This window comes from Zalophus californianus, chromosome 1 (assembly GCF_009762305.2).
Source record: "Zalophus californianus isolate mZalCal1 chromosome 1, mZalCal1.pri.v2, whole genome shotgun sequence".
NCBI lineage: Eukaryota > Metazoa > Chordata > Mammalia > Carnivora > Otariidae > Zalophus > Zalophus californianus.
In genome coordinates this window covers 137,196,553-137,207,389 of record NC_045595.1, presented here as the reverse complement: position 1 = coordinate 137,207,389, position 10,837 = coordinate 137,196,553, and positions in this window count along the sequence as shown.

The following is a 10,837-nucleotide window of genomic DNA, read 5'->3' as shown; positions in this document are numbered from 1 at the left end:
GAGCCATGAAAACAAACTGCTGTTGTGTGAAGCAACGCGAATGATTGGGTTGGGTAAGACTGTCCAGAGTCTGGGGCGCCTGGGTGGCTCAGTTGGTTAAGTGACTGCCTTCAGCTCAGGTCATGATCCTGGAGTCCCTGGATCGAGTCCCGCATCAGGCTCCCTGCTCAGCAGGGAGTCTGCTTCTCCCTCTGACCCTTCCCCCCCTCATGTGCTTTCTCTCTCTCTCATTCTCTCTCTCTCAAATAAATAAATAAAATCTTTAAAAAAAAAAAAAAAAGACTGTCCAGAGTCTGAACCTCAGCACTGCTTATTTACATAAGAAGACTTCAGCTATTGTTCCCATGAGAATAGTTCCCTTTGCAAGAAAATGTTATGTGGAAAGCCTCAATTCTTATAGGAGCCTCTAACACTTTGCTGCTGGATAGAAGCCAGTTCTCATGTCTTTATTAGTTTTGTTTTACTTGAGTTTGTTTTTTGGTTTTGGTTTTTGGGGTCTTTTGAGGGATGGGTCAGCATTTTTAACTCAAAACTTGATTTTCTATATCATAACTCAGGACTTCATATGTTTCTCTAATAGTATGAGCTTTAGTTCAAAATAGCTTTTCACTTTATTGCTAGGTTTGATGCTTCCAATAATTTATAACTGTGTATCACCATCAATTATAAGATTATTTCTTTTTTGGTTATTTAATTTATTCGTTTAGTTTCTAAATGAAATGGCACACTCTTAGCAGTCAAATCTGAAAAATGCTGAGGGTTTTTTGTTTTTTTTTTCCCTTTCTTGGTGAAGGGTTGGGGAGAGGTGAGTGGTTGGTGGTAGTTTGCTCTTAAATATAAGGTTTAGGGGGCACCTCGGTGGCTCAGATGGTTGGGCATCTGCCTTCAGCTCAGGTCATGATCTCCAGGTCCTAGGATTGAGCCCCATGTCAGGTTCCCAGCTGAAGCAGGGAGCCTGCTTCTTCCTCTCCCTCTGCCTCTCCCCCGCTTGTGCTCTCTGTCTCTCTGTCAAATGAATAAATAAAACCTTAAAAAAAAAAAACGTTGGGAGGCTCACCTGGGTGGCTCAGTCAGTTAGGCATCCAGCTCTTGATGTTGGCTCTGGTAATGATCTAGGTCCTGGGATCCAGCTCTGTGCTCAGTGGGGAGTCTGCTTGAGGATTCTCTCTCTCCCTTTCCCTCTGCTCCTCCCCCTGCTTGTTCTCTCTTGCTTTTTCTCTCTCTCAAATAAATAAATAAATCTTTCTTTTTTTTTCTTAAATTTTATTTTATTATGTCATATTAGTCACCATACATTACATCATTAGTTTTTGATGTAGTGTTCCATGATTCATTGTTTGCATATGACACCCAGTGCTCCAAGCAGTACGTGCCCTCTTTAATACCCATCACCAGGCTAACCCATCCCCCCATGCCACTCCCCTCTGAAACCCCCAGTTTGTTTCTCAGAGTCCATAGTCTTTCATGGTTCGTCTCCTCCTCTGATTTCCCCCCTTCATTTGTCCATTCCTTCTTCTAATGTCCTCCATACTATTCCTTATGTTCCACAAATAAGTGAAACCATATGATAATTGACTTCCTCTGCTTGACTTATTTCCCTTAGCATAATCTCCTCCAGTCCCATCCGTGTTGATGTAAAAGTTGGGTATTCATCCTTTCTGATGGCTGAGTAATAGTCCATTGTATATATGGACCACATCTTCTTTATCCATTCATCTGTTGAAGGGCATCTCGGCTCTTTCCACAGTTTGGCTATTGTGGACATTGCCGCTATGAACATGGGGGTGCATATGGCCCTTCTTTTCACTACATCTGTGTCTTTGGGGTAAATACCCAGTAGTGCAATTGCTGGGTCATAGGGTAGCTCTGTTTTTAATTTTCTGAGGCACCTCCACACTTTCCCAAAGTGGCTGTACCAACTTGCATTCCCACCAGCAGTGTAAGAGGGTTCCCTTTCTCCACAATCTCCCCAACATTTGTTGTTTCTTGCCTCGTTAATTTTTGCCATTCTAACTGGTGTAAGGTGATATCTCAGTGTGGTTTTGATTTGAATTTCCCTGATGGCTAATGATACAGCACAGCAGGCCCCTCCCCCAGAAGACAGGCTGGGAAAACAAGAGGCCAGCAACACTACGGTCCCCAGAAAACAGGTAAACCTTTTAAAAAAAATAATAAAGTTTGGGCCCCTTGGTGGCTCAGTCATTTAAGCATCTGACTCTTGATTTCGGCTCAGGTCATGATCTCAGGGTTGTGAGATCAAGCCCTGCCTCAGGCTCTGCAATGGGTGTGGAGCCTGCTTAAGATTATTCCTCTCCCTCTGCCCCTCCGCCACCCCACCCACTAAAAACTAAAAATAAAATTTAAAAAAAGTTTATTTTTTCAGCTTATATATGATACTGGCTTGTTATAGAAAACTGTTGTATTTCCCTCTTTCCCCACATTTTGAAAGCACTCTTTCCTGCGGATCTCCCATTGAAAGTGATTCAGGTGGGAATAACTCCATGCATGCATTGCCCCCCACTCTTCCATTACTAACAACAGAAGTGGGCGTGTGCTTATTAGAACAAGGTAGCCATGTGACCTAACAAGGGTAATCACAAACTGCAGGGCGTTTTGTTTTTGTTTTAACTGAAATATAGTTGGCACACCATGTTACATTAGTTTGAGATGTCAGACGCAGTGATTCCATAATGCTCTATGCTATGCTGTGCTCACCACAAGCGTAGCTCCCATCTGTCACCATCAATGTTATTACATCATTGACTCTATTCCCTGTGCTCTGCCTTTCATCCCCTGACTTATTCTGTGACTGGAAGGCTGTCCCCTCACCCTCCCTTTCCCTCACGCGGCCCATCCTCCCACCCCCTTCCCTCCGGCAACCACAAGTTTGTCCTCAGGAGGGTCTGACATACAGGCATCAGAAGAGTGCAACTTCTTTAGTTCTGGGATACAGAGCCATGAGAATGACAGAAGTAGAAATCTTTTTCAGCCGTCTTCTCTGGTCTCACAAAAGAAGCCATCTGTATCGAGGAAAAATGTTATTGATACACAAAAAGCCGCAGAGATGAGATGAAATGAGAGGACAGTTAGACTCATCACCATGTCATTGGAGCCCCTGGATCCAGACTGAAGTGTGCTTTATCCCTGGGATTTTTGGTTACGTGGCTGATAAATTTTTATTTTTGCTCATACTGGTTGGAGTTAGGTTTCTGTTACTTGTAACTGAGAGTCGACAATAAAACAGAAAAGTATAAAAAGGAAAAACAAGTACTGTTAATTCCACCATCAAAAGACTACTGGATTTTTCTGGTATTTTTGTGCATTTGATGCCAATCGTTTTCTATGCATACTAATAATCATATACCACAATTCTATATCCTTTTTTTAAAAAACTTAACATAATTATGGAAACATTTCTTGGGTAATTCAAAATTATTTGCAAATATCATTGTTCATGGATATCTCATCATGCAACCATGCTATAATTACGACCATTCCTCCATTATTGGATACTTAACTTGTTTCCAATTTTTCTCCATTATGAATTATACTACAATAAATATCTTTGTACCCAGAGATTTTTTCCTGCATTTAGGATTATTTCCTTCATATATAATCTCAGGAATTCAATTACTGTGCAAAACATATGAACATTTTAAATGTCCATGATAAAATGTGACAAATTTATATCCAAAGAGTTGTATAATTAATAACCTCAGCAAAAGTGCATGAAGATGCCAAATTCATGACTACATTAAATATTGCCACTTAAAACGATCCTTCATTAGTTGTATGGTTGAAAATGACACGGCATAACTTTGTTGTTTTAATTTGTATTTATGAGCGAGAAATGCATTTGCATAAATTTATTAGTCATTTATTTTTTCCTTTTTGTTGCTTGTCTCTTCTTGTCCCTACCCACACGTTTACTGGGGATGTTGTGTTTTTCTTATCAATTTGACCTCTCTCTCTCTTTTTTTTTTTTTAAGTTTATTTATTTATTTGTTTAAAGTAATCTCTACGCCCAACATGGGGCTTGAACTCACAACCCAGAGATCAAGAGTCAAGCAAGCCAGGCACCCATGTTCCTCTCCTTTTAAACTCAAGAGTCTCCTCTATCCCATGTAGAGTCTTAGTAGTCACTTTTATATACTTTTAGAGTATTTTTAATAGTTTTACTTTCTACTTTAAGTTCATTTAACTGTCCAATCTATGTGCAATCTTTTTCAAGCATGTGTGAGGAAAAGGCCATGATTTTTCTTTTGTTCTAAACAACTGAAATGCGTAAAGCTTCTTTGATTGCATATTAAACTTTCACATATCTTAAGGTCTAATTCTGGTCGATCTTATCTTCCATTAATCTGTCTCTTCTTATGCCAGGAATACCCTGCTTTAATTGCTATGTTTTGTAATGTGCTTCAACAACTAGTAAGGCTAGCTGCCATTCCCACTTGTAAGTTTTTATTTTTAAAATTTTATTCTTATATCGTCTCATCTGTTTGCTCTTTCAAATGATCACCACAAAAGGAAAAAACTAACACCTCTGAAAATTCACCAGCAGCAACAAAATAAGAAAAGGGGTAAAACTACAAGTCAAAAACTTCAAAATGTGGCTACTGAAGAAAGAAACGAAAGATTCTGTCAGAGCAAGGCCTGGCTTCTAATCCCACTGCAGCCTCCTACCCACCATGACGGCCCCAATGAGAGACAGGTATTGGACAAATTCCTGAGAGTTCTCACGAATACTGCCCAACCCAGAGGAAAACACTCAGAGGTAAGCTAGCAGCCCAAGAAAACACTCATCAGAGTAAAGTCCCCCAACTTCAGCTCTCGGTGGACACAGGAAGAGCCCCAGGAAAATGTCAGGAACCCAGAGGTATTCTACCATGAGGACAGGATGCATGGCCAACACGATAGATTAATTCCTGGTACCAGATATTTAACATCATTTCAGAAGAGAGACTAAAACCCAGGTTACTCAACAAAGGCTGCACAGAGCCCCAGCAGAACGTTGTTCCTACCCTTTCTGTCCTCAGTCTCAGAAGAGCAGATAGAATGCAAGACTCTAGCCCCACCCTGTCGCCTGAAAGGGAGACGTGCATGTCAGGGATGGAAGTCATGGAGAACTCATCCTCACTGTCTCAGGGAGAGCTGAAGTTCTGGAAATTGCTGCCCACATTCAACACAAACAAGTTAGGATTAATCAGATAGTAATCAAGCACAATGTGCCAAAGAAGAGCCAAGAACCCAGGCAGGGAGAAAAAAATATAAGCCAAGAAAAATAAAAAAATAATAATTAAAAAAAAACATCCTGGGGCACCTGGGTGGCTCAGTCAGTTAAGCATCTGCCTTTGGCTCAGGTCGTGATCTCGGGGTACTGGGATGGAGGCCCACATTGGGCTCTCTGCTCAGCGGGGAGCCTACTTCTCCCTCTGCCCCCCAACTCGTGCTCTCTCCCTCTCTCTCTCAAATAAATAAATAAAATCTTAAAAAATAAATGCTTCCCAAGAGTGTGTGTTCTATGGAAGACTGTGATGAAAACATGAATAAAATAAGAGGGAGCTCAACAAGAGGAGAATAAAGCAACAAAACTTCCAGATCATGATAAGTAAGAACAGAAAAAGTAGTTGTCTTTGTTTTGTACCCAGTTTTCATAAGGACATATTTGGTGTGCATATTTATTATAATGCTAGACACTATTTAGAATTTGTTATTTTTTATCATGTTAAGGACATAGCATTCTATTTCTAATTCATAAAATGTTTCAGTAACAAATAGTTGAACACTGACTCAACCTATTTCAGCTGGCATAAACAAGCTATTTTGCAAGGTCTTTTTTTTCTTGTACCACACTTACAAAGAACCTCAGTGCAGTCCTCAGAACTTGTCCACACGAATGATGAGTGAGACATTTCATCATATTTCCTTTTAACAACCAGACTTTCTGTCATGCAGCAAATTTAATGACTCATTTTACAAAGGCAAGTTTTTCCACTATTAGTATTTACAGGATTGCTGATGTTAGAGCTACAGGTTGTATAAATGCCCTGTCTTCCAAATGTCTTGAAACTAGAAAGAAGGAAAGGCTGGTGGGATTGGGGTTCATCCTTTCTACAAATGTGAGCTTTGGAGTTAGGCAGCTCTGAGTACAAATCCTGGCTATGCAATTTACTAGTTGTGGCTTTGAACCACAACTTAGCTCCTCTAAGCACCAATTTTCTCATGTGACAGTTGGGTCAATGATATTTAATTTACAGGGTGCTGCAAGAATTAAATAAAAAAATGCATTTCAAGCAGGTACCTCAAAATGATTATTTATACTATTGTCATTGCTCTTTTTTTTTAAATTATTATGTGTCTGGCACGTAATAGATAATAAATATGTATTGAATGAATAAATGATCTCTATAAAAATTCAGAGATTAAATAGAAAGTCTATGCCCACAAGAGATTTGCCAGTGATGAAATTAATTGCAAATAAAATAAATCTAGATAAAACTGGAGTTCTAGGTTTGAGTTCATGGGGCCTAACGACTTCTTTTTTTTTCTGAAAAAAAGTTTTATTTTAAATTCCAGTCTAGTGACTTAATTCTGTTACCCTGTTACTAAGTATTCTTCCTAACTAGATCTCAGCCTGGTTCCTGAGCACATTCACAGACTAATTCCTGACCCCTTGTACTCTTTGGGTGCAAATAACAGAAATCAACTCAAGCTAGCTTAAAAGAGGAAATTGTACAAAAATCTAGGAACTGGTGTCTCATGGGCAGGGATATAGCTGAGTGTCAAGAAGGAATGGAACCAAAAAAGCTTCTGGGAACTAGAATTCTCTCTCTCTCTCTCTCTCTCTCTCTCCCTCCCTCCCTCCTTCTGACTTTCAGTTCTGTTTCTCTCTGACTGTTTCTTTCTCCAAGGTGAGCCTTTTCTCTCTCTAGACGGCATGGCAGAAGATGGTCACCTATGAGTCTTGAATCTGCATGTTTTGCATCCATCCTAATTTATATTCCTGGAGGCACTCTGGTTGGCCTGACTTAGATTAAGCACCTGCCCTTATCCATTCAATGGCCTCTAAGAGAAAGGGATCAGAATGGACCACAGAAGGGACCACCTTCACTGCTTGAAGTGAAGGGCCAGGGGGTGGCCCACCTTGAGTGGAGAAATGGCAGAACATCCAGCAGGTGTCCACAACACCTAGCCCCTACCACACACTGACCCTTAACCTGTCACAGCCCTAACCCTAACCACAAACTGAGCAGCACATTAACCTTAATCTTGGCCCAGGAATTCCACTTACACTGATATTGTGAAACACACATAGATGAGAAAGTGAAGAGGTCTTGCTTCACTTACTTTTGGGAAAATGTGGTTTGTACATAGTGAATTTTATTCAAAATCATGTTTATTTACTGTAAAATACTTGGGTAAAAACTAAAAGATTAAAGGAAAAAATCTAGTTCTTTCTAAACATTCTTAAAAACCTGGATATTTCCAAACATTCCTAAGTAAAATGCTGTATATAGAATAAAATTTCTGAATTTGGAGGTAAATATTTCTGCTTTGGTCCCCGTTGGTGGGGTCATGCTGATTCTTTAGTCTCTGCACAGCATGTAATGTATTCTCATCAACCACTCACACACAGTAAAATTCAGAGGTTGGGGTTACAATCAAGACCTTACTTGGCCCCAGCCTCCCTTGGTCATGGAGTTTTTGGTACCTTCCATGTTCTCTCTTTAACAAGGATCTATCTCAAGATTGGACTTATTTTCTTTGACCTCTATCAACTTCCGGGTAGATTACGTACCTTCTTGGGGTCCCTGCTACCTCTCAATCCCTTCTCCTTTTCCTTCTTCAGGAGTAGCACAGTACATAAGACGTTCAGTGCCAGCCAAGATGCAATGAGCCAGCAACAGTCTCCTTCCCACTGATTACAACCAAAACTTCTGGACAAAATACAAAAAACAAATATCTAAAATATCTCAATTGTACATGTGCATGGCAGACCCAAAGAAGTGTAGCAAAGGCTTCAAGAACTAAACTACCAAAGACCCAAACTAAATGCAGAGCTGTGCATGTGACAGATCGACACAAATACCATAGCAAAGATTTGAAAACTGAACTGACATTGGAATCACCACCCACAAAAGGTGAGATACAACTTGTAGTTTGGACCTAAGCCAACTGATTATTTGCTAACACAAGCAAACAAAAAAATCAACATTCTCTAGAGATTTTAACAGAACCCAGAATCTCCTAACATAATATTCAAAATGTTCTGGGTACAATTCAGAATTACTGAATGCATAAAGAACCAGAAAAATCTGACCAGTACTCAGGAGAAAAGGTAATCAACAGATGACCCCAATTGGAATTACCAGACACAGACTTTATAACACGCATTGTAACCAGGAGGCAAAGATGAACATTCTTGAAATAAATGAGAGGATAAAGTTCTTAGCAGAGAAAGAAAAACAATTTTTTAAGCTAAATGGAAAATTTTAAACTAGAAGTTACAATATCTGAAATTCACAGTTCTACCAGATGTGCTCAATAGCAGAATGGAGATGACAGAGGAAAGAAAACCTGAAGATAGGTCAAGAGAAATTATACAGGGGCACCTTGGTGGCTCAGTTGGTTAAGCCTCTGCCTTTGGCTCAGGTCGTGACCCCAGGGTCCTGGGGTCGAGCCCCACATCAGGCTCCCTGTTTGGTGGGGAGCCTGCTTCTCCCTCTCTCCCTCTGCCACTCTCCCTGCTTCTTCTCTTTCTCTTTCTCTGTCAAATAAATAAAATCTTTAAAAAAGAAAGAGAGAGGGAGAGAAATTATACAATAAGAAGAACAGAGAGAAAAAGATTGAAAAAAATTAATGTATCCTTAGATGCTTGTCAATCTAACATTCATGTCATTGGAATCTCAGAAAAAGAGAAAGATTGAGTCAGAATATGTATTTGAAGAAATAATGGCAGAAAACATTCCATATTTGGTGAAAGGTATCTATTTACAGTTTCAAGAAGCTCAATGAATCCCATCAGGTTAAGGTAAAAAAAAAACCATACCCAGGTATATCATAATCAAACTGTTGAAAACCAAAGGTAAAGAAAACATATTAAAAGCACCTGGAAGCAAAAGATGATAAATTACACATAAGGGAAGCTATTACTACTTCTTATCAGAAACCTCAGTGTCTTGAAGACTATGAGAGAATATCTTTAAAGTGCTAGAAGAAAAATTAATAAATAATCATAAAAAGTGCTGGAAGGGTGCATGGCTGGCTCAGTTGGTAGAACATGCAACTCTTAATCTTGAGGTTCAAGCTCCACGTTGGGTGTGGAGATTACTTAAAAATAAAAAGTGCTGGAAGGAAAGAACTATCAACTCAGAATTCTATAGCCAGCAAAAATATCCTTCAAGAATATAGGCAGAATAAAGGTATTCTCAGATAAGGGAAAACTAAGAGAATTCGTCACTTGCAGAAAAGAAATAGTTCTAAGAGAAATGACAAAGGAAGTTTTTTGGGTTGAGGGGTAATTATACCAGATGGAAAAAGAACTTTAGGAATGAAGAAAGAACAAAAGGAATGATGAATATCTAGATAAATAGGGTATTTGGGGCCTCTTAAATTCTTCAAAATATGGAGGACTGTTGAAAGCAAAAATTATAACATTGTCTGTAATGTTTCAATGGATATAGATGTAATATACACACCAACCACAACATAAAGGGACCGGGACACAGAACCCTATTTGATTATAAGGCATGTGTATCTTATTTGAAGTGGTAAAATATTAACTCTAAGTATACTGTGAAAAGTTAGGTACACACATTGTAATTCCTAGAGCAACTACTAAAAAATACCAAGACATAGCCAAAAATTCAATAAATAAATTAAGATAAAATACTATGAAATATTCAGGTAATAAAAAAGTTAGGAAAGAGAATAAAATAGCATATGATACATATACAAGTACATGTTAGTTGACTATGTTGTCATTAAGGTGTTTGGTCTACAGTAGACAAGTTTTTGGAGAGTCAAAAGTTATACACAGATTTTTGACTGTGTGGATGGTTGGTGCCCCGAAACCCCGCATTGTTCAAGAGTCAACTGTATAGTTAGAGATAAAGCGACACGATGGGAAAAGATATACCATGCAAACAGTAAGCAAAAGAAAGCTGGAGTGCCTATATTACTTTCAGACAAAGTAGACTTCAGAATAGGGCAAATCACTGGAGGTAAAGAAAGACATTATATAATGATAAAAGAATAAACTCACTGAGAAGACATAATATTAAATGAGAATGCACTTAACAGGAGAACTCCAGAATACAGGAAGCAAAAGCTGGCAGAACTGGAGAGAAATAAAGAAATGCATAATTACATTTGAAGATATGATGGGACCATGAAGATATCATAGGACCCTTAATCCTAAAATCTTGGCCACAGTTCCCCTCAGAAGGGGCTGTGCAGATTGGCTCTCTCTGTTTCCACAAAGAATTGGCCCTGCTCCAGAGAGCTTAAAGTGAGTGTGACCCCATGTCTAGTCCAGTGCTGTGAAGATCCCACCCTACCCAGATGTGGGCTGCGAGCACGGCCAGATGTCCACTACTTGTTGAAATTTTAGAGAAAACCAACAGTAATCTTCAGCAATATCTTTCTGAGAAACCTAAGAAAACTCAAACATAACACTAAGAGTTCATGGTGGACAGGTGTTTTCACATTCGTCATCCACTCTCCCACTTCTCGTAACTGTGTTTTGCATTAGAGAAAATACCCTTTCTCCAGTTTGAGCAATAATCTACTTTAGTCAATAAGTATAGTCCATCCTCCTGACTGAAGTAATTGGTCA